Below are 24,067 nucleotides of genomic sequence, written 5' to 3' on the forward strand. Positions count from 1 at the left end.
TCTATTGGTTGAAAAATATTTATCTGAACAAATTCCTCTGGGAAGAGATGGGGGAAGCCATGTGAGGCTCTGAAAGCACATGTAACAAAAGGAGTGTCAGTCCCTCCCCCTTTCCGCCTCTCCTTTCCTGAAGGTGTGACTCTTGTTGGTATGTGCTTCTACGAGTACCAGCAGCTCTTCAGTACTGTGATCAGGTAACCTTTCTTCCTCAGAGTGTCGGCTTCTTCAGCCATGGTAGGCACTGCAGCCAGGCCCACTCCCGTCCTTACTCGATGCCTCCTTCCGGCAGGGATCACTGTGTTTTGGAACACTGGTAGGTTTTCTTCTCCCTCTCTCCACCCCATCACCCTCCCCAACCGAGGCTGCTGAGGCCAAAGCCAATTCTAGTGTCTCAGGTGTGACTAACTAACTGGGCCCTGACTGGGAGTCGAAGTGAGACCCTCTGGACTGTAAGGCTGGGGGCTACACTACTAGTTGGAGAGCACCGCCTGTCCATATTTTTATTTAATTGTTGAATTAATACCTTCAGGGAATCTGAATTGTAGTTGGGTGGCAGGTGCTTCACTTTGCCTTGTTTGGATCAGATTTTGAGGGTCATTCTGGTCCAGCTTTTCCTGATTGCGGGAGACTTGAACTCTGTGACTGTCATCTTTGAGAAGCTGGATTGATCACGTGGAGCAATTATATATGAAAAGAAAGGTGAACAAAGACCATCAGACCTCCCTCATCCAGTCAACTGTGAAACCTCGTGCACTGTCCTCCCACTCTCTAACCACATTATCTTATGGTCCAGGCAAAAAAAAACATGTGGCCAATTCAGGGAAAACTCTGGGAAATTTCTCTCCAACCCCCTGAAGCAATCGCGCAAACTCCTGGAGGCCATGTTGCCCAGGATTCCTCAGAACCACATCTGGCTAGCATCATGTCCACAAGAACCCGTCAAATTCCCTTTTAGCTACTCAACTCACCATGTCTTACCCCTCTGGAACAGATGGTCTTGATAGTGTAGTGGTTATGTTACTGGACTAATAACCCAGAGAACGCGAATTCAAATACCACCCATGGCAGTTTGAGAATTAGAATTCAGTTTTTATATTCAGTTGTTTAATTAAACCTAAATTGAAAGACTGACAGTGAGTCTGTGCCAAAGGTTGTTGCAAGTGTCTCTAAGGCCAGGCTTACACAAGTTTATATTTAGATTCGCTTTTTCACTCTTAAACTCAAGACTCAGGCCTCAATATTATCCACCACCACCTCCCCCCCTCCCTCCATGATGGGTGGGAGAGGGGGTTAAAGTGTCAAAATTAAGTAATCCGACCCCAATCCACCGCATACGTGCCCGCCATTATTTTTACAGCGGCAGATATCGGGGTGTCCGAGTGTCCTGCTGGGGAGAGGTGAGAGGCTCATTAACATATTTAAATCGGGCTCCTATCATGCAATTGGGACCTCGTGCAGCACGGGTTTGCCGAAGGACAGGAAATTCACCAGGGGAACAGAGGTGAGATTACTCGGCACTTTAATTGGGGTGGTTAAAGGTCAGGGGGCCTGACGTCAATATAGGTTCATTGCTCAGCGGTCCATTCTCAGTCGTTCTGGGATACGGTTTAGTGAGAATACTTGGCGTGAGAGTGTTATTTGGAGAGTTTTGAGTTGTTCAGAGAGAAAAGCTCATGATGGGTGGCACCGTGGCTGCTCTCGATTAGACTGAGGAAGAGGAGGAGAATGAGGATCAGCAGCTGCAAGCTCGTGATGTGGAGGGAGCTGGAGGTGCCAGTGGAGAAGAGCGCAACAGAGGGGACGAGGTCATAGGAGGCATCACCCACCTGAAAGGGTATACAGACAGAGGCTCAGCTTCCTTGACCTGTCAGAGGAGCAGTATTTCTGAAAACTGAGATTGTCACGTCAGGTGGTCGCAGACCTGTGCAGCCTCCTACAGGAAGACCTACTGGACCTGGCGGCCCCACAATACCAGCAGCTGTGAAAGTCACCAATTTCTTTGCCTCCGGCCCCTTCAAAACCACATAGCAAGGGTCTCGCAGTCGGCTGCACTTTGAATCATAGAATGATACGGGAGGAGGCCGTTCGGCCCATTATGCCTGTGCCGACTCTTTGGACGAGCTTTCGAATTAGGCCCACTCCTCTGCTCTTTCCCCATAGCCCTGAATATTTTTCCCCTTCAAGTATTTTTCCAATTTCCTTTTGAAAGTTACGATTGAATCTGCTTCCACCGCCCTTTCAGGCAGTGAGTTCCAGATCATAACTCGCTGCGTAATTTTTTTTTTCCTTGGGTCACCTCTGGTTCTTTTGCCAATTACCTTAAATCTGTGCCCTCTGGTTACCGACCCTTCTGCCACTGGAAACAGTTTCTCATTATTTAGCTGTTCCAGTACAGCTACAACACTGGCATCTACCTGACAGTGTGGAAAATTGCCCAGGTATGTCCTGTCCACAAAAAGCAGGACAAATCCAATCCGGCCAATTACTGCCTCATCAGTCTACTGTAAATCATCAGCAAAGTGATGGAAGGTGTCGTCGACAGTGCTATCAAGCGGCACTTACTCACCAATAACCTGCTCACCGATGCTCAGTTTGGGTTCCGCCAGGACCACTCAGCTCCAGACCTCATTACAGCCTTGGTCCAAACATGGACAAAAGAGCTGAATTCCAGAGGTGAGGTGAGAGTGACTACCCTTGACATCAAGACAGCATTTGACCGAGTGTGGCACCAAGGAGCCCTAGTAAAATTGAAGTCAATGGGAATCGGGGGGAAAATTCTCCAGTGGCTGGAGTCATACCGAGCACAAAGGAAGATGGTAATGGTTGTTGGAGGCCATTCATCTCAGCCCCAGGATATTGCAGCAGGAGTTCCTCAGGGCAGTGTCCAAGGCCCAACCATCTTCAGCTGCTTCATCAATGACCTTCCCTCCATCATAAGTTCAGAAATGGGGATGTTTGCTGATGATTGCACAGTGTTCAGTTCCATTCGCAACCCCTCAGATAATGAAGCTGCCTGTGCCCGCATGCAGCAAGACCTGGACAACATCCAGGCTTGGGCTGAAAAGTGGCAAGTAACATTCGCGCCAGACAAGTACCAGGCAATGAGTATCTCCAACAAGAGAGAGTCTAACCACCTCCCCTTGACATTCAACGGCATTACCATCGCTGAATCCCCCACCATCAACATCCTGGGGGTCACCATTGACCAGAAACTTAACTGGACCAGCCATATAAATACTGTGGCTACAAGAGTAGGTCAGAGGCTGGGTATTCTGCGGCGAGTGACTCACCTCCTGACTCCCCAAAGCCTTTCCACCATCTACAAGGCACAAGTCAGGAGTGGGATAGAATACTCTCCACTTGCCTGGATGAGTGCAGCTCCAACAGCACTCAAGAAGCTCGACACCATCCAGGACAAAGCAGCCCGCTTGATTGGCACCCCATCCACCACCCTAAACATTCACTCCCTTCACCACCGGCACACCGTGGCTGCAGTGTGTACCATCCACAGGATCCACTGCAGCAACTCGCCAAGGCTTCTTCGACAGCACCTCCCAAACCCGCGACCTCTACCACCTGGAAGGACAAGGGCAGCAGGCACATGGGAACAACACCACCTGCACGTTCCCCTCCAAGTCACACACCATCCCGACTTGGAAATATATCACCGTTCCTTCATCGTCACTCGGTCAAAATCCTGGAACTCCCTTCCTAACAGCACTGTGGGAGAATCTTCACCACACGGACTGCAGCGGTTCAAGAAGGCGGCTCACCACCACTTTCTAAAGAGCAATTAGGGATGGGCAATAAATGCTGGCCTTGCCAGCAATGGCCACATCCCATGAACGAATAAAAAAAAAAAATTTACTCAATCAAAACCGTTCATAATTTTGATCACCTCTATTAAATCTCCCCTTAACCTTCTCTGTTGTAAGGTGAACAATCCCAGCTTCTCCAGTCTCTGCATGTCCCTGGTACCATTCTAGTAAATCTCCTCTGCACCGTCTCTAAGGCCTTGACATCCTTCTTAAAGTATGGTGCCCAGAATTGAACACAATTCGGGTTGAACTAGTGTTTTATAAAGATTTAGCATAACTTCTTTGCTTTTGTACTCTATGCCTCTGTTTATAAAGCCAAGGACACCGTATACTTTAACATTTTAAACTTGTCCTGCCACCTTCAAAGATTTGTGTACCTACACTCCCGGGTTTCTCTGTCTCTATCTACCCATCTACCTCACTGCAATGACCTGTCTCTCTCTCTTACTACCTGCAATGACCTGACTCTCTCTCTCTCTATTTATTTGCCTGTAATGATCTCTCTTTCTCTCTCTCTGTCTCTCTTTCTCTCTCCCCTGCAATGATCTGTCTCTCTCTCCCCTGCAATGATCTGTCCCTCTCTCCCCTGCAATGATCTGTCCCTCTCTCCCCTGCAATGATCTGTCCCTCTCTCCCCTGCAATGATCTGTCCCTCTCTCCCCTGCAATGATCTGTCTCTCTCTCCCCCTGCAATGATCTGTCTCTCTCTCCCCCTGCAATGATCTGTCTCTCTCTCTCCCCCCTGCAATGACCTCTCTCTCTCTCCCCCTGCAATGACCTCTCTCTCTCTATCCCCTGCAATGACCCCTCTCTCTCTCTCTCCCCTGCAATGACCTGTCTCTCTCTCTCTATCCCCTGCAATGACTTGTCTCTCTCTCTCTTTCTCTCTCTCTTTCTCCCTCCCTCTCCCCTGCAATGACCTGTCTCTCTCTCTCTCTCTCTCTCTCTATCCCCTGCAATGACTTGTCTCTCTCTCTCTTTCTCTCTCTTTCTCCCTCCCTCTCCCCTGCAATGACCTGTCTCTCTCTCTCTCTCTCTCTCTCTATCCCCTGCAATGACTTGTCTTTCTCTCTCTCTCCCCTCCCTCTCCCCTGCAATGACCTAAATCTCTCTCTCTCTCTAACCCCTGCAATGACTTGTCTCTCTCTCTCTATCCCCTGCCCTGAATCTCTCTCTTTATCCCCTGCAATGACCACTCCCTATTGAAGGCCGGCCGACAGCTCGGTGGGAAAGCCTGCATTGGAAGGCTGCAGCCGGGAACCGCTGGGGACAGGTCATGGCAATCGGAGAAGATCGGGGGTTTGTGGGGGGTGAGGGAGGCTCGGTGCACATCAGCGAGGAGGGAGGGAGAGATCGCGGCAGAAGGTTTGCTTGGGGGAGCCTTGGGGGAAGCAATCCTGCTCCCCCTGGCCCACAAGCAGTGCTGGAAAGGCACTCACCTCCCTTCATCTGCCGGGTTTCCTGAGCCATGGGAAAGCCGGCCCACAGCCGTTAAATTCAAATAGCTGCCAAAATCTTCCAAAATTCATCTTCCAAAATTCTATAGATTCTGGAATGGTTCCTGCAGATTGGAGGGTGGCAAATGTAATCCCACTATTTAAGAAAGGAAGGAGAGAGAAAAGAGGGGACTACAGACCTGTTAGCCTGACATCAGTAGTAGGGAAAATGCTAGAGTCTATTATAAAGGATGTGATAACAGGACACTTAGAAAATAATAATAGGATTTGGCAGAGTCAGCATGGATTTATGAAAGGGAAATCATGTTTGACAAACCTATTGGAGTTCTTTGAGGATGTAACTAGTAGATTAGATAAGGGGGAACCAGTGGATGTGGTGTATTTGGATTTTCAGAAGGCTTTCAATAAGGTCCCACACAGGAGGTTGGTGAACAAAGTTAGAGCACATGGGATTGGGGGTAATATACTGGCATGGATTGAGAATTGGTTAACAGACAGGAAACAGAGAGTAGGAATAAACGGGTCTTTTTCAGGTTGGCAGACTGTGACTAGTGGGGTACCGCAGGGATCGGTGCTTGGGCCCCAGCTATTCACAATATATATCAATGATTTGGATGAGGGAACCAAATGTAATATTTCCAAGTTTGCTGATGACACAAAACTAGGTGGGAATGTGAGTTGTGAGGAGGATGCAAAGAGGCTTCATGGGGATACAGACAGGCTAAACGAGTGGGCAAGAACATGGCAGATGGAATATAATGTGGAAAAATGTGAAGTTATCCACTTTGGTAGGAAAAACAGAAATGCAGAGTATTTTTTAAATGGTGAGAGATTGGGAAATGTTGATGTTCAAAAGGACCTGGGTGTCCTTGTACATGAGTCACTGAAAGCTAACATGCAGGTGCAGCAAGCAATTAGGAAGGCAAATGGTATGTTGGCCTTTATTACAAGAGGATTTGAGTACAGGAGTAAAGATGTCTTACTGCAGTTATACAGGGCCTTGGTGAGACCACACCTGGAGTATTGTGTACAATTTTGGTCTCCTTACCTAAGAAAGGATATACTTGCCATAGAGGGAGTGCAATTAAGGTTCACCAGACTGATTCCTGGGATGGCGGGATTGTGATATGCGGAGAGATTGAGTAGACTAGGCCTGTATTCTCTAGAGTTTAGAAGAATGAGAGGGGATCTCATTGAAACATATAAAATTCTTACAGGGCTCGAAAGGGTAGATGCAAGGAGGATGTTTCCCCTGGATGGGGAGTCTAGAACCAGGGGTCACAGTCTCAGAATAACAGAAAGGCCATTTAGGACTGAGATGAGGAGAAATTTCTTCACTCAGAGGGTGGTGAATCTTTGGAATTCTCTACCCCAAAGGGCTGTGGAGGCTCAGTCATTGAGAGTACATTCAAAACAGAGATCGATAGATTTCTAGATATTAAAGACATCAGGGATATGGGGATGGTGCAGGAAAATGGTGTTGAGGTAGAAGATCAGCCATGATCTTGTTGAATGGCGGAGCAGGCTCGAGGGGCCGGATGGCCTACTCCTGCTCCTATTTCTTATGTTCTTATTTAAATATTATAATCACTGACTCGCCTCTCCAGAGTGGGTTACTCGGCCGAACCAAACCCGCCGCAGTTAAACCAGAAGTAGGCACATTTGAGGCGGTTTGGGTCGTGTTTCACATTTTTACTAATTTAAACCCTCCCCCGCCCCCCCAGTCATCGGGGCAGGGGGGGCAGGATTAAAATTCCCTCTTCTATCTCTATCTTCCTTCAATGAGCCATCTCTCCCACTCTCTCTGCCTCTACATTAACTCTCTCCCTGAAATGACCTGGTTCTCTATTTCCCTGCAATGATCTGTCTCTATCTCCCTGCAATGACCTCTTTCTCACTCTTTTCCTGCAATGACTGGTCTCTCTCTATTTCCCTGCAATGACCTGACTCCCTCTAACTCTTTACAAAGACCTATCTGTCGCTCTCTCTCTCCCTACAATGACCTGTCTCTCTCGATCTCACTCGACTGACCAGTCTTTCTCTCTCTCTCTCTCTCTCTCTCTCCCTACAATGACCTGTTTTTCTCCATCTCACGAGAATGACCAGTCTCTCCCTTTATCTCACTAGAATGAACTCTCTCCATCTCTCCATATCTCCATATCTCCCAGCAATGTTCTGTCTCTCTCTCCCTATCTACTCCCTGTGAAGACCTCTCTCTCTCTCCAGTTCTCTATAATGACCTGTCTTTCTCTGTCTCCCTGTGATGACCTGACTCTCTCTCTCTCTGTCTCCCTGTCATGACCTCTCTCTCTCTCTCTCTCTCCCCCCTCCTGTGATGACCTGTTTCTCTCTCTTTCCTTTCATTGACTGTCTCTCTCTCTCTCTCTCCCTGTGATGACCTCTCTCCCTGTGATGACCTCTCTCTCTCTCTCTCCCTGTGATGACCTCTCTCTCCCTGTGATGACCTGTCCCTCTCTCTCTCCCTGTGATGTCCTGTCTCTCTCTCTCTCCTGTGATGACCTGTCACTCTCTCTCTCCCTGTGATGTCCTGTCTCTCTCTCTCTCTCTCCCTGTGATGACCTGTCCCTCTCTCTCTCCCTGTGATGTCCTGTCTCTCTCTCTCTCCACCTGTGATGACCTGTCCCCCTCTCTCCACCTGTGATGACCTGTCCCTCTCTCTCTCTCCCTGTGATGTCCTGTCTCTCTCTCTCTCTCCCTGTGATGACCTGTCCCTCTCTCTCTCCCTGTGATGCCCTGTCTCTCTCTCCACCTGTGATGACCTGTCCCTCTTTCTCTCCCTGTGATGTCCTGTCTCTCTCTTTCTCTCCCTGTGATGTCCTGTCTCTCTCCCTCTTCCTGTGATGACCTCTCTCTCTCTCTCTCCCCCTCTGATGACATCACTCTCTCTCCCTGTGATATCCTGTCTCTCTCTCTCTCTCCCTGTGATGACCTCTCTCTCTCTCTCTCTCCCTCTGATGACCTCTCTCTCCCTCTCTTTCTCCCTCTGATGATCTGACTCTCTCTCTTCCTGTGATGACCTGTCTCTCTCTCTCTCCCTGTGATGAATATTTTATCTCTATCTCTCTCTGATGCCCTGTCTCTATCTTTCCCTCCCTCGCCCTGTGACCTGCCTCTCTCTCTCTCTCTCTCTCTCCCTTCCTCCCTGTGATGAGCTCTCTCTCTCTTTCTCTCTCTCCCTGTAATGACCTGGGTCTCTCTCCATGATGTCCTGTCTCTCTCTCTCCCTCTCTCCCTGTGATGACCTCTCTTACTCTGTCTCTCTCCCTCTCTTTCTCCCTCTGATGATCTGACTCTCTCTCTCCCTGTGATGACCTCTCTCTCTCCCTCTGATGACCTCTCTATGACACTCCCTGAGATGACCTTTCCCTCCCTCTCCCTGTGATGAGCTGTCTCACTTTCTCTTTTCTTGTAATGACCTGTCATCACAGAGAGAGAGAGAGAGAGAGAGACAGGTCATCACAGGGAGAGAGAGAGGGGGAGAGGTCATCATAGGGAGAGAAAGAGACCAAGAAAGAAAGACAGGTCATCACAGGGAGAAAGAGAGAGACACAGGCCATCATAGGGAGAGAGCGAGAGAGACTCTCCCTGCAATCTATCTCCACCCCCCTCCCTGAAATGACACCTCTCCCTCTCCATCCATATCCCTGCAATGAACTCTCCAACTCTCCCTCTGTGATGACCTGTCTCTCTCCCTCTCTCTCCCTGCGATGACCTCTCTCTCTCTCGGTCTTTCTCTCTCCCTGTGATGTTCTGTCTCTCTCTCTCCCTGTGATGTCCTGTCTCTCTCTCTCTCCCTGTGATGCTGTCTCTCTCTCTCCCCAAATGATGACCTGTCTCTCTCTCACTCCCCAGGTGTGATGACCTGTCTCTGTCTCTCCCTCTCTCTCTCTCCCCAGGTGTGATGACCTGTCTCTCCCTCTCTCTCTCCCTAGATGATGACCTGTCTCTCCCTCTCTCTCTCTCCCCAGATGATGACCTGTCTCTTTCTCTCTCACACACCCTGTAGGAACATAGGAACAGGAGTAGGCCATTCAGCCCCTCGTGCCTGCTCCGCCATTTGATAAGATCATGGCTGATCTGTGATCTAATTTCATATACCTGCCTTTGGCCCATATCCCTTAATACCTTTGGTTGCCAAAAAGCTATCTATCTCAGATTTAAATTTAGCAATTGAGCTAGTATCAATTGCCGTTTGCGGAAGAGAGTTCCATACTTCTACAAACCTTTGTGTGTAGAAATGTTTTCTAATCTCGCTCCTGAAAGGTCTGGCTCTAATTTTTAGACTGTGCCCCCTACTCCTAAAATCCCCAACCAGCGGAAATAGTTTCTCTCTATCCACCCTATCTGTTCCCCTTAATATCTTATAAACTTCGATCAGATCACCCCTTAACCTTCGAAACTCCAGAGAATACAACCCCAATTTATGTATTCTCTCCTCGTAACTTAATCCTTAAAGTCCGGATATCATTCTAGTAAACCTACGCTGCACTCCCTCAAAGGCCAATATGTCCTTCCGAAGGTGCGGTGCCCAGAACTGCTCACAGTACTCCAGGTGCGGTCTAACCAGGGTTTTGTATAGCTGCAGCATAACTTCTGCGCCCTTGTACTCTAGTCCTCTGGATATAAAGGCCAGCATTCCATTAGCCTTCTTGATTATTTTCTGCACCTGTTCATGACACTTCAATGATCTATGTACCTGAACCCCTAAGTCCCTTTGGACATCCACTGTTTTTAACTTTTTACCATTTAGAAAGTACCCTGTTCTATCCTTTTTTGATCCAAAGTGGATGACCTCACATTTGTCTACATTGAATTCCATTTGCCACCGTTTTGCCCATTCACCTAATCTATCAATATCGCTTTGTAATTTTATGTTTTCATCTACACTGCTTACAATGCCACCAATCTTTGTGTCATCGGCAAACTTAGATATGAGACTTTCTATGCCTTCATCTAAGTCGTTAATAAATATTGTGAATAATTGAGGCGCGAAGACAGATCCCTGCGGGACTCCACTAGTCACATCCTGCCAATGTGAGTACCTTCCCATTATCCCTACTCTCTGTCGCCTTTCGCTCAGCCAACTTCCTAACCAAGTCCGTACTTTTCCCTCGATTCCATGGGCTTCTATCTTAGCTAACAGTCTCCTATGTGGGACCTTATCAAATGCCTTCTGGAAGTCCATATAAATAACATCCATTGACATTCCCCTACCACTACTTTAGTCATCTCTTCAAAAAATTCAATCAGGTTTGTCAGGCACGACCTACCTTTCACAAATCCATGCTGGCTCTCTCTGATTAACTGAAAATTCTCGAGGTGTTCAGTCACCCTATCCTTAATTATAGACTCCAGCATTTTCCCCACAACAGATGTTAGTCTAACTGGTGTATAATTCCCCGGTTTCCCTCGCTCCTTTCTTAAAAAGCAGAGTGATATGTGCAATTTTCCAATCTAGAGGGACAGTTCCTGAATCTAGAGAACTTTGAAAGATTATAGTTAGGGCATCTGCAATGTGCTCACCTACTTCCTTTAAAACCCTGGGATGGAAACCATCTGGTCCTGGGGATTTGTCACTCTTTAGTGCTTTTATTTTCTTCATTACTGTTGCTTTACTTATGTTAATTTTATCGAGTCCCTGTCCCCGATTCAATATAAGTTTTCTTGGGATTTCCGGCATGCTATCCTCTTTTTTGACTGTAAATACTGATGCAAAGTAATTGTTCAACATGTCCGCCATTTCCCCATTGTCAATGACAATATCCCCACTTTCAGTTTTTAAGGGGCCAACACTGCTCCTGACTACCCTCTTTTTCCTAATATAACTATAAAAGTTCTTCGTGTTGGTTTTGATATCCCTTGCGAGTTTCTTTTCATACTCTCTTTTTGTAGCTCTTACTTTCTGTTTTGTGACCCTTTGTTGATCTTTGTATCTTTCCCATTTGACAGAATCTGTGCCATTTTTTGCCTTTTTGTATGCCCTTTCCTTATGTCTTATACTGTCCCTTACCTCTTCAGTGATGACCGGTCTCTCTCCCTCTTTCTCTCCCCAGGTGATGACCTTTCTCTCACTCCCCAGGTGTGATGACCTGTCTCTCCCTCCCTCTCTCTCCCAAGATGTGATGACCTGTCTCTCCCTCTTTCTCTCCCCAGGTGATGACCTTTCTCTCACTCCCCAGGTGTGATGACCTGTCTCTCCCTCCCTCTCTCTCCCAAGATGTGATGACCTGTCTCTCCCTCTCTCTCTCCCCAGGTAATGTCCTGTCTCTCTCTCTCACACTCCCTATGATGACCTATCTCTCTCTCTCCCTGTGATGACCTGTCTCTCTCCCTCTCTCTCCCCAGGTGATGACCTGTCTCTTCCTCTCTCTCAATGATAAGAACATAAGAAATAGGAGCAGGAGTAGGCCAATCGACCCTTCGAGCCTGCTCCGCCATTTAATAAGATCATGGCGGATCTGATCCTAACCTCAAATCTAAATTCATGTCCAATTTCCTGCCCGCTCCCCGTAACCCCTAATTCCCTTTACTTCTAGGAAACTGTCTATTTCTGCTTTGAATTTATTCAATGATGTAGCTTCCACAACTTCCTGGGGCAGCAAATTCCACAGACCTACCACCCTCTGAGTGAAGAAGTTTCTCCTCATCTCAGTTTTGAAGGAGCAGCCCCTTATTCTAAGATTATGCCCCCTAGTTCTAGTTTCACCCATCCTTGGGAACATCCTCACCGCATCCACCCGATCAAGCCCCTTCACAATCTTATATGTTTCAATAAGATCGCCTCTTATTCTTCTGAACTCCAATGAGTAGAGTCCCAATCTACTCAACCTCTCCTCATATGTCCACCCCCTCATCCCTGGGATTAACCGAGTGAACCTTCTTTGTACTGCCTCGAGAGCAAGTATGTCTTTTCTTAAGTATGGACACCAAAACTGTATGCAGTATTCCAGGTGCGGTCTCACCAATACCTTATATAACTGCAGCAATACCTCCCTGTTTTTATATTCTATCCCCCTAGCAATAAAGGCCAACATTCCGTTGGCCTTCTTGATCACCTGCTGCACCTGCATACTAACTTTTTGATTTTCTTGCACTAGGACCCCCAGATCCCTTTGTACTGCAGTACTTTCCAGTCTCTTGCCATCAAGATAATAACTTGCTGTTTGTTTTTTCCTGCCAAAGTGCATAACCTCACATTTTCCAATATGGTATTGCATCTGCCAAATCTCCGCCCACTCACCCAGCCTGTCTATATCCCCCTGCAGGTTTTTTATGTCCTCCTCACTCTCTACTTTCCCTCCCATCTTTGTATCATCTGCAAACTTTGATATGTTACACTCGGTCCCCTCCTCCAAATCGTTAATATAGATTGTAAAGAGTTGGGGACCCAGCACCGACCCCTGCGGAACACCACTGGCTACTGGTTGCCAGTCCGAGAATGAACGATTTATCCCAACTCTCTGCTTCCTGTTAGATAACCAATCCTCCACCCATGCCAGAATATTACCCCCAATCCAGTGAATCTTTATCTTGAGCAATAATCTTTTATGTGGCACCTTGTCGAATACCTTCTGGAAGTCGAAATACAATACATCCACTGGTTCCCCTTTATCCACCCTGTACGTTATATCCTCAAAGAACTCAAGCAAATTTGTCAGACATGACTTCCCCTTTGTAAAGCCATGCTGACTTTGTCCTATTAAATTATGTTTATCCAAATGTTCTGCTACTGTCTCCTTAATAATAGACTCCAAAATTTTACCCACCACAGATGTTAGACTAACTGGTCTATAATTTCCAGCCTTCTGCCTACTACCCTTTTTAAATAACGGTGTTACATTAGCAGTTTTCCAATCTGCCGGGACCTTTGCCGAGTCCAGAGAATTTTGGAAAATTATTACCAAAGCATCCACAATCCCTACTGCCACTTCCCTCAAGACCCTAGGATGTAAGCCATCAGGTCCAAGGGATTTATCCGCCTTGAGTCCCATTAATTTACTAAGTACCAATTCCTTAGTGATTTTAATCGTATTTAGCTCCTCCCCCCACCTAGAGCCCCCTGTTTGCCCAGTGTTGGGATATTCTTAGTGTCCTCTACCATAAAGACTGAAACAAAATATTTGTTCAGCATTTTTGCCATCTCCATGTTTCCCACCATTAATTTCCCGCTCTCATCCTCTAAGGGACTGTTGACCGGAAGTCACCGGTTAACGGTTTTAGCTTAGTACACAGAGAAAGAGTCAATTCTCTCTTAATTCTCTATTCGCTTTATTAACGTTATTAGATCATGTACATACCGCTTATACGTCTAGTTAGATATAGGCGTGTAGTTTACAGCAGGTTATACAGGTTTATACTCAAACTAGGATTTAAACGCACACCCACTAGGTTTCTCTATTAATACTCCCCGAGTATCAAGCTTTAAACGCACACCCACTAGGTTTCTCTATTAATACTCCCCGAGTATCAAGCTTTAAACACACACCCACTAGGTTTCTCTAGTAATACTCCCCGAGTATCAAGCTTTAAACACACACCCACTAGGTTTCCTGACGACACTCCCAGAGTGGTCCCAGAATAGAAAGGATATTATATTACCCGGAAAGGAGAGATGCTGCTGGCCAGGCAATTCTCCCTCTTACTCCCGACGTCGTCTCCACGTCCTCGACGCAGTCTTTACGTCCCTGACGTAAGGTTCCCACTTCCACGAGGGTTAGTTTCCAGAGTCTCCCAGAGTCTCCTTCACAAACAAAGACACACCAACAAAAACACACACACACACACTCACACACACACACTCTCACAAACAAACAAAGACACACACTGAGCCCAAGCCAGCAACTCTTCAGCTTTATTCCCCAAGTCTGTCTTTTCGAACGATGCTGTGTTCTCCGGTTGGCTCAAAGTTGCTGGAGTGACCGATGTCATCCCCTGATTGGCTCTGTTCCAAGGGCCCAGGTAGCCTCACCGTCCCTTTGTCTCTGTAAGAAGCGGAACGAATTCAAACCGGTTCTGGCCAGTTCAGACCAGTGACTGAACTCCAGGTCACCTCAGTTCAAAAGGTCAGCGTCTTTGTTAGCACTTCGAATTCAGCTCAGCAGTCTTCTGCAGCCTCTGGCCAACATCTCCCCCCTTTTGATCCAAAGATGCCTATCTTAGGATCATTATTCTCCCTTTCTGGGTACCACTCCTGAGGCCGTCATTGTCCCCCAATGGGTATGTTACATCCACGATTTCATATGATTATAGAAAAAATATATAAATGGTTATATAAACAATACAAAAAGGAAGCGTATAAAATATACTTCACACACTGTCCTTATGTTGATAATCGCTTCTTCTGTTTCATTATAGCACTAACATTCAATTGTTGCAAAATTTCATTTTTCCACCTTCTAAGCTGATATACATTGAATATGACAAGTACTAATGCACATAAAATCACAACTACAGCAGCATGTGATAAAATCCTGACCCATGGATGTATTTGAACATTAGATCCCCAATTCCAAAACTTATTCCAGAACCCGGGGTCCCGTAACAGTTCCCCTGCTTTATCAGCATGCGTTTTAATTATTTTAGTGTGTTTAGTCCATTGATGAATTATCTCATTAGCTTCCTCCGCTATTTGCATCCAATCTGCAGTCAGGTGCGGAATGGGTGGTAGTTCGGTAGGAACATATTTCCACAGATCTTGGTCTATATCGGTACGTTGGACTGTGAGGTTTTCGTTTATTACCATCCTCATTATTGGCTTAGGCAGAACTTGTCCACCGACAACCAAGTCTGAGGTCACATTGTTAATGGCCACATTGTGTCCTTCCAGAGGGCACTGTTTCCATCCTTTGTTATAGCTCATAGCCGCTGTGGCTGTGTAATACGTTTGTCCCACAAGGGCGTATTGTAAAAAGGACTGGTTGTTAACTGGCAAAATGGACAATGAACAATTTTCATAAGTACTGAACCCACAATTAGTCAGTCTCTGTCTCGTTATCTCTTCTGGACAGGCCCAGTGATTCCCTCCTTGGTGACACTTTGACAAATCTACCCCTTTCTCAGCACCGTCCATTACAATAGCATGAGATGGTGGATTGCTCAAAGAGATCCAAGTACCCTCATGATACTTGCCCACGTTATGAACTCTTTTTAACGGATAGGTCAAATTGCTTCCGTGCCGGGGAATATGAAACACCGCCCCAACGTAATATGTCCCTTTATGAGTCACTACTCCAGTCAATATTTACATAAGTGTGGTCCCAGTGGACCATAATTTTACCTCGACTGTCGCTCCCCGATGGTCGCTCCATAAATGGACCCACAAATTGATTAATAATATTTCCCTCTGGGATTACCGATAATGTCACCTCTAGAACTGTGTTACATGAAAACCGTACTCCCGCTCCCTCCGGTATACCCAAAGTCTTTCCTACACACGCTAACCCATTCACTCCCGTATAATACAAATTTAAATCCCCTCTTTTCCCGTTGTTGGTTCGGACTGTCTTATTCTGCAGAGCAAAGTTGTCCCTGGTCTCGGGATCTCCCTCCGCCGTCGACACTGCTTCAGGCACGTTCATTCGTCGTGACGGCTCCGAGGCAGGTTCAACCACAGCTGTGATGACGATCAATCCGACAGCAACAAAATGCATCATCCCCTTCATTCTAGGCTGGACCTGGAATAAACAAGCGTAATTTCTGCTCTTATGTACAGTTTCTTTTAGGTACTATCATAAGTCCAGTCTCTCCATATACTGAGCCAGACCGTCCAAATCCTGTTCCCAATTTGTTTCAGATTCTAACCGTCCGTTTCTTCGAACCCACTTACTCCCCCTTTTTGTTTTATGTTCCTTTCGTTTTGTTCCTGGATTCGCCTCTGCATGCGAACGCACAGTATCAAATTTGTTTTCGATCACCTCCTCTTGGACCTGTAACTGGTCCAGTTTGTGATCTCCCTGACCTTCAGAATTCAGAACATCGTTAGCATTGAGCAGCACATGCCAATGATGATTATCTTGTTTTTCTCCGACCAACTTTAGCTGATTAATGTGGTACCAGCCACTCTTATCTGGTGCCGTTAATATCCTGTATACAGATGGGCTAGCTCATAGGGACCGGCAAACTTTGGACTCAAGAATGAGGTGGGCTGGTATATTCTAATCATTACTCTTTGTCCAGGGCTCAACTCTATCGGACTGGCTTTTGCATTGAAATAAGCCTTGCTTTGCTGTTTCTTCCTTCCCTGTCCTGTACTGATGAAGAGCCATCCACAAAAATTGTAAAAGAGGGTTCTTCCTTTCCTGTTTCCTTTGTCTTTCTGCTTTCAGGCCCCGTCTTACCCCCTCCTTTTTGTTTTGATACAAATGGGCCCTTGGGGTCATTTGCTATCATCAATTGACACTCATGTTTTTCTCCCTGATAAACTAAGTTGTCTGCTAACATAGTGGTGGTTTTTACCCCCTTTACGGTTATATTTCTCCCTTGCAGCAACAATGTCCATCTAGCAATTCTATTTTGGCTAACTGAACCATCCTTAATCCTTCCATCTAACAGTAACTGTACTGGGGTGTGTTCTGTTAATATTGTAAGTGGATTTAGTCCCACTATATAAGTAAAATGCTGCACTGCCCAAAAGACAGCTAGCAAGTGTCTTTCGCATACCGTATACCCCTGCTCTACTGGTGAGAGCATACGTGAGGCGTACGCTACTGGTCGTAATTTCCCGTGTGTCTCCTGTAATAGAACTGCCGAGAGGGTGGTGTCTGTGGTAGCCACCTCCAATGCAAACGGTTCCGTTGGATTTGGGGTTTTTAAAGCAGGCGCGACAGCTAGTGCTTGCTTTAGATCAGTCGTGGCCTGGCTGTGTTCTGTTTTCCACTCCCAGGCCACATTCTTTTTTAATAATTCCATCAGTGGGGCCGCCTTTGTGGCGAATCCATCAATATGGTCCCTGCAATATCCCACCAACCCTAAGAAGGACCTTAACCCTTTTACATCCCGCGGAACAGGGAGTCTGCCAACTGTCTCTACCCTTCGCTTGTCAATGTCCCTTTGTCCCGGCATCAGAATCACTCCCAAGTAAGTAACTTTTTGTTTCATGATCTGCGCTTTTTTAGGGTTAATCTTTAATCCCAAGTCATGTAACAACTGCAGTAATTCACTTAGCAGTTGATAATGTTCCTTCTTGGTTTCAGTTTGTAGGAGTAAGTCGTCTACATACTGCACTAGACATTCAGGCCTTGAGAATCCTTTTAACCCTTCCCTCAGTCGTTGGTGAAATATGGACGGGGAATTGTGAAACCCCTGCGGCAGGGCGGTCCATGTATATTGCTGTCCTTGGAAAGTAAATGCAAATTTATATTGACATTCTTTCTCCAGTGGAATAGACCAAAAACTGTTACTTATGTCCAAAACCGTAAACCACTGCGCATCCTCATTCTGTCGAACTACTGTCTCTGGGCTAGTTGCTACAGTAGGGGCTGTTAGCGGGGTGACTTTATTTAATTCTCTGTAGTCTATCGTTAGTCGCCAGCTACCGTCGGGTTTCCTTACTGGCCAAATAGGTGCGTTATTAGTAGAAGCTATTGGTCTTAATATCCCTTGCTGCAGCAGACTCTGTATCACCTTCTCTATCTCTTCTTCTGCTTGCTTTGGGAAACCATACTGCTTCTGTGGTTTGGGGTCTGGACCTTGTATACACACACTCCCGGTCATTTTCCCACAATCATGTTTATGTCGGGCAAATACTATTGAGTTTTGTGCAATAATCTGTTGTACTTCACGATCGTTACTCATTTCTCCTGGTTCTATCCACATTTCCCCGATCGTGCATATCCTATCCTGATATTCCCCCACCGGGACGAGTGTGTGATTTATACTGCCCATGCCCAAAGGCATTTGCCAAATCATACAATTAACGGGGTCGAAGCAGAATCCCGCTTTGGCCATATAGTCACTCCCTAATATATGTTCTTGTTCTCTGGGTAATTTAATAAGGACCACTGAATGCTCTATCACTATGTCTCACACACCGACTTCCAACGGTACACTCACATATCCCACTTGTGAATGCCCTGTGAATCCACTTAAAATAATTTTGTTTTGAATTTTCCAATCTGTGTCATTGATCTGAGTGGTGTTAACGGTGGTTCGAGATCCCCCTGTGTCCCAAAGAAATGTAAGAGGGCGGCCTCCGACCCTACCATTCACTAGGGGTCTCCCCGTGTCATCCAACCGCGCGTCACACACCCATAACGGAGAGGCCTGACATCGTCATTGCAGTTCAGGGTACAACCCGGAACTCGGTGATATTTCTATCGTATCACACTGAGGACTTGGTGATTTCCCTTTATTCGTCATCTTACGTTATTAACTATGAATTAACCCAAACTCCTGTTCTCTGTATACTTTGCCAAATTCGGTTCGCCTCGAGGCTCCCACTGACGCAACGGAGAGATTTATCCTCGAGCCCACCCAGGGACGCCAAAGATGTTGACCGGAAGTCACCGGTTAACGGTTTTAGCTTAGTACACAGAGAAAGAGTCAATTCTCTCTTAATTCTCAATTCGCTTTATTAACGTTATTAGATCATGTACATACCGCTTATACGTCTAGTTAGATATAAGCGTGTAGTTTAGAGCAGGTTATACAGGTTTATACTCAAACTAGGATTTAAACGCACACCCACTAGGTTTCTCTAGTAATACTCCCCGAGTATCAAGCTTTAAACGCACACCCACTAGGTTTCCTGACGACACTCCCAGAGTGGTCCCAGAATAGAAAGGATATTATATTACCCGGAAAGGAGAGACGCTGCTGGCCAGGCAATTCTCCCTCTTACTCCCGACGTCATCTCCACGTCCTCGACGCAGTCTCCACGTCCTTGACGCAGGGTTCCTACTTCCACGAGGGTTAGTTTCCAGAGTCTCCCAGAGTCTCCTTCACAAACAAAGACACTCTCACTCTCACTCTCACTCTCACTCTCACAAACAAAGACACACACTGCCCCCAAGCCAGCAACTCTTCAGTTTTTATTCCCCAAGTCTGTCTTTTCGAACGATGCTGTCTTCTCCGGTTGGCTCAGAGTTGCTGGAGTGACCGATGTCATCCCCTGATTGACTCTGTTCCAAGGGCCCAGGTAGCATCACCGTCCCTTTGTCTCTGTAAGAAGCGGAACGAATTCAAACCGGTTCTGGCCAGTTCAGACCAGTGACTGAACTCCAGGTCACCTCAGTTCAAAAGGTCAGTGTCTTTGTTAGCACTTTGAATCCAGCTCAGCAGTCTTCTGCAGCCTCTGGCCAACAGGACCTACGTTTGCCTTAGCCACCCTTTTTCTTTTTATATAACTATAGAAACTCTTGCTATCTGTTTTTATATTTTTTGCTAATTTATTTTCATAATCTATCTTCCCTTTCTTAATCAATCCTTTAGTTACTTTTTGCTGTCTTTTGAAGACTTCCCAATCTTCTATCCTCCCACTAAGTTTGGCTACCATATATGTTCTTGTTTTTAGTCAGATACTATCCTTAATTTCTTTACTTCGCCACGGATGGCTGTCATTTCATTTACACCCTTTTTTCCTCAGTGGAATATATTTGTTTTGAAAGTTGTAAAATAACTCCTTAAATGAACACTACTGCTCATGTACCGTCTTACCCTTTAATCTATTTTCCTAGTCCACTTTAATCAATTCTGTTCTCATACCATCATAGTCTCCTTTATTCAAGCTCAGTATGCTTGTTTGAGAACCAACCTTCTCACCCTCAAATTGGACATGGAATGTAACCATGTTATGGTCACTCATTCCAAGGGGATCCTTAACTAGGACATTATTAATTAATCCTGGCTCATTACACAGGACCAGGTCCAAGGTTGCTTGCCCCCTTGTAGGATCAGTTATATACTGCTCAAGAAATCCAACCCTAATATACTCAATAAACTCTTCCTCAAGGCTACCCTGCCCAATTTGATTTGTCCAGTTAATATGATAATTAAAATCCCCCATAATTACAGCTGTTCCCTTATTACATGCCCCGACTATTTCCTGATTAATACTTCTTCCAGCAGAGTTGCAACTATTAGGAGGCCTATATACTACGCCCACTAGTGTTTTTTCCCCTTATTATTCCTTATCTTTACCCAAACTGTTTCATTATCCTGATCCTTTGTCCCAATATCATTTCTCTGTATTACAGTGATTCCTTCCATTATTAACATAGCCACCCCACCTCCCCTTCCTTCCTGCCTGTCCTTCCTGATTGTTAAATACCCTGGCACATTTAATTCCCAGTCGTTGTCACCCTGCAGCCATGTTTCTGTAATGGCCACAGGATCATACCCATACGTAGTTATTTGTGCCGTTAACTCGTCCATTTTGTTACGAATGCTACGTGCATTCAGATAAAGAACTTTCAAATGTGTTTTGTGACACTTAGTTCCTGCTTTTTCCTTTTTGTCCCGATGTTTGTCCTGGATCTCCTTCATCTCCTCGGCTGAAGGTGCTGCCGAACTTGGACCAGGCTTTATAGGGGATGGTGATGGAGTTCCTGTAAGAGGGCTTCACCTCACTCACTCGCATGAACACGCCGTACTTGTTGGAGCCCACATCAAAGAAGAAGCGCTTGCTGTCCACGGTGATGGACGTGCCCTCGGGCAACTCAGACTGGCCGCACGGCTCGTCATCCACGCCGTAGTCGTCGATCAGCTTCGCCAGCGCGTCCCTGAACTCGATGAGCCCTTGGGCCGGCAGGGCGATGGTCTGGCCTTGCGTCCCCCCCACGCCGGGGCCTCGATTTAAGGTCTGGCGGATGCGCAGGAAGCGACCTCGCTGGTTCTCCTTCAGGTCCATGTAGTACTTGCGGTTCTCCCGCACCAGGAACTCGCTCTTCAGCGCACAGCGGGGCTCGTTGGAGCTCAGGCCGGCGTCCGAGTCCGAGAGGCCCAGCTGCGCGTAGTGCTCGATGAAATCCCCGAGGTAGTCACGGAACTCGGCCGCCACCGCCATGGAGAGGGTCAGCCGGCTCTTGTTGCCGCCCGCTCCCACCTCGGCGATCTTGATGAAGCGGCCCTTGGCGTTCTGCTTCACGTCCAGGTAGAAGCGCTTGTTCTGGATGTCCACCCGCTTGGAGGCCAGCTCCTGGGTCTCCTGCTGCTGCTGGAGGTCGGCCATCTTCTTTAAACTGTTAGATGAACTGTGTTCTCTCATTCTGTGATGACCCCTCTCTCTCTCTGTCTCTGTGACCCCTCTCTCTCTTTCTCTCCGAGATGACCTGTCGCTCTCTCTATCTCTTTCCTTGTGATGACCTCTCTCTCTCTCTCTCTCTCTGTCTCCCTGTGATGACTTTTCCCTCTCTCTCCCTGTGGTGACCTGTCTCACTTTCTCTCTCTCTCTCTGTGATGTCCTGTCTCTCTCTCTCTCTCACCTGTGATGACCTGTCTCTCTCTCTCTCTCTTACTTTGATGACCTGTCTCTCACTCTCTCTCTTACTTTGATGACCTGTCTCTCTCTTTTTCTCTCTCTCTATCTGCCCCCAGGTGATATCCTGTCTCTCCGCTCTCTCTCCCTGTGATCACTGGTCACACACTCTCTCTCCCTGTGATGACCTGACACAACCTCTCTCGTTCTCTTTCTCCCTGTGATGACCTGTCTCTCCCTCTCTCCGTGATGGACTGTCTCTCTCTCTCCGTGATGGACTGTCTCTCTCTCTCTCTATCTCTCCCTGTGATGACCTCTCTTTTTCTCCTGTGATGACCTGTCTCACTTGCTCTTCCTGTGATGTCCTCTCTCTCTCTCTCTCTCTCTCCCTGTGATGTCCTGTCTCTCTCTCTCTCCCCGTGTGATGTCCTGTCTCTCTCTCTCTCTCTGTCTCTCTGATGACCTCTCTCTCTCTATGATGACCTGTCTCTCTCTCTCTCTCTTTCTCTCCTGTGACGACCTGTTGTGACCTCTCTCTCATTATGTGTTGACCTCGTTCTCGCTCTCTCTCTCTCTCTCTCTCTCTCCCTGTGATGACCTCTCTCTCTCTCTCTCTTCCTATGATGACCTCTCTCTCTCCCTATGATAGAGTTATACAGCACGGATAGAGGCCCTTCGGCCCATCGTGTCCGCGCCGGCCATCAGCCCTGTCTACTCTAATCCCATATTCCAGCATTTGGTCCGTAGCCTTGTATGCTATGGCATTTCAAGTGCTCATCCAAATGCTTCTTGAATGTTGTGAGGGTTCCTGCCTCCACAACCCTTTCAGGCAGAGAGTTCCAGACTCCAACCACCCTCTGGGTGAAAAAGTTCTTTCTCAAATCCCCTCTAAACCTCCCGCCTTTTACCTTGAATCTGTGTCCCCTTGTTATAGTACCCTCAACGAAGGGAAAAAGCTCCTTAGTATCCATCCTATCTGTGCCCCTCATAATTTTGTACACCTCAATCATGTCCCCCCTCAGCCTCCTCTGCTCCAAGGAAAACAAACCCAATCTTCCCAGTCTCTCTTCATAGCTGAAGCGCTCCAGCCCTGGTAACATCCTGGTGAATCTCCTCTGCACCCTCTCCAAAGCGATCACATCCTTCCTGTAGTGTGGCGACCAGAACTGCACACAGTACTCCAGCTGTGGCCTAACCAGTGTTTTATACAGCTCCATCATAACCTCCTTGCTCTTATATTCTATGCCTTGGCTAATAAAGGCAAGTATCCCATATGCCTTCTTTACCACCTTATCTACCTGTTCCGCCGCCTTCAGGGATCTGTGAACTTGCACACCAAGATCCCTCTGACCCTCTGTCTTGCCTAGGGTCCTCCCATTCATTGTGTATTCCCTTGCCTTGTTAGTCCCTCCAAAGTGCATCACCTCGCACTTTTCCGGGTTAAATTCCATTTGCCACTGTTCCGCCCATCTGACCAACCCATCTATATCGTCCTGCAGACTGAGGCTATCCTCCTCGCTATTTACCACCCTACCAATTTTTGTATCATCAGCGAACTTACTGATCATACCTTTTACATTCATATCCAAGTCATTAATGTAGACCTCTCTCTCTCTCTCCTCCGGTGATGACCTGTCTCTCTCTCTCCCTGTGATGACATCTTTCTCTCTCTCTCTCTCTCTCTGGTGCCCTTTCTCTCTCTTTCCCTCCCTCGCCCTGTGACCTGCCTCTCTATCTCCCTCCCTCCCTGTGATGACCTCACCCTCTCTCTCTCTCTTTGTCTCCCTGTGTTCACCTCTCTTTGTCTCTCTCCCTGTGATGTCCTGTCTCTCTCTCTCTCCCCCTGTGATGTCCTGTCTCTCTCTCTCTCTCCCTGTGATGTCCTGTCTGTCTCTCTCTCCCTCTCTCCCTGTGATGACCTCTCTCACTCTGTCCTCCTATGATGACCTGTCTCTCTCTCTCTCTCTCCCCCTCTCCCTGTGATGACCTCTCTCTCTCCCTCTGATGACCTCTCTATGACACTCCCTGAGATAACGAGAGAGAGAGACAGGACATCACAGAGAGAGAGACAGGACATCACAGGGAGATAGAGAGAGAGAGAGTCAGGTCATCACAGGGAGAGAGAGAGAGTCAGGTCATCACAGGGAGAGAGAGAGAGAGGTCATCACAGGGAGAGAGAGAGAGAGGTCATCAGAGGGAGTGAAAGGGAGAGAGGGACAGGTCATCACAGGGAGAAAGGGAAAGAGAGAGAGAATTCATCACAGGGAGAGAAAGAGACCAAGAAAGAAAGACAGGTCATCACAGGGAGAAAGAGAGAGACACAGGCCATCATAGGGAGAAAGCGAGAGAGACTCTCCCTG

The 24,067-nt window shown here is 47.0% G+C and overlaps 1 pseudogene; it reads right to left on the bottom strand.

Annotated features, from left to right (window-relative positions):
• Window positions 1-1,634: 1,634 nt before the first annotated feature.
• Window positions 1,635-21,461, bottom strand: LOC137334473 (transcriptional regulator protein Pur-beta-like; annotated as a pseudogene).
• Between the last annotated feature and the right edge of the window lie 2,606 nt (window positions 21,462-24,067).

Source organism: Heptranchias perlo, chromosome 18 (assembly GCF_035084215.1).
Source record: "Heptranchias perlo isolate sHepPer1 chromosome 18, sHepPer1.hap1, whole genome shotgun sequence".
Classification (NCBI taxonomy): Eukaryota; Metazoa; Chordata; class Chondrichthyes; order Hexanchiformes; family Hexanchidae; genus Heptranchias; species Heptranchias perlo.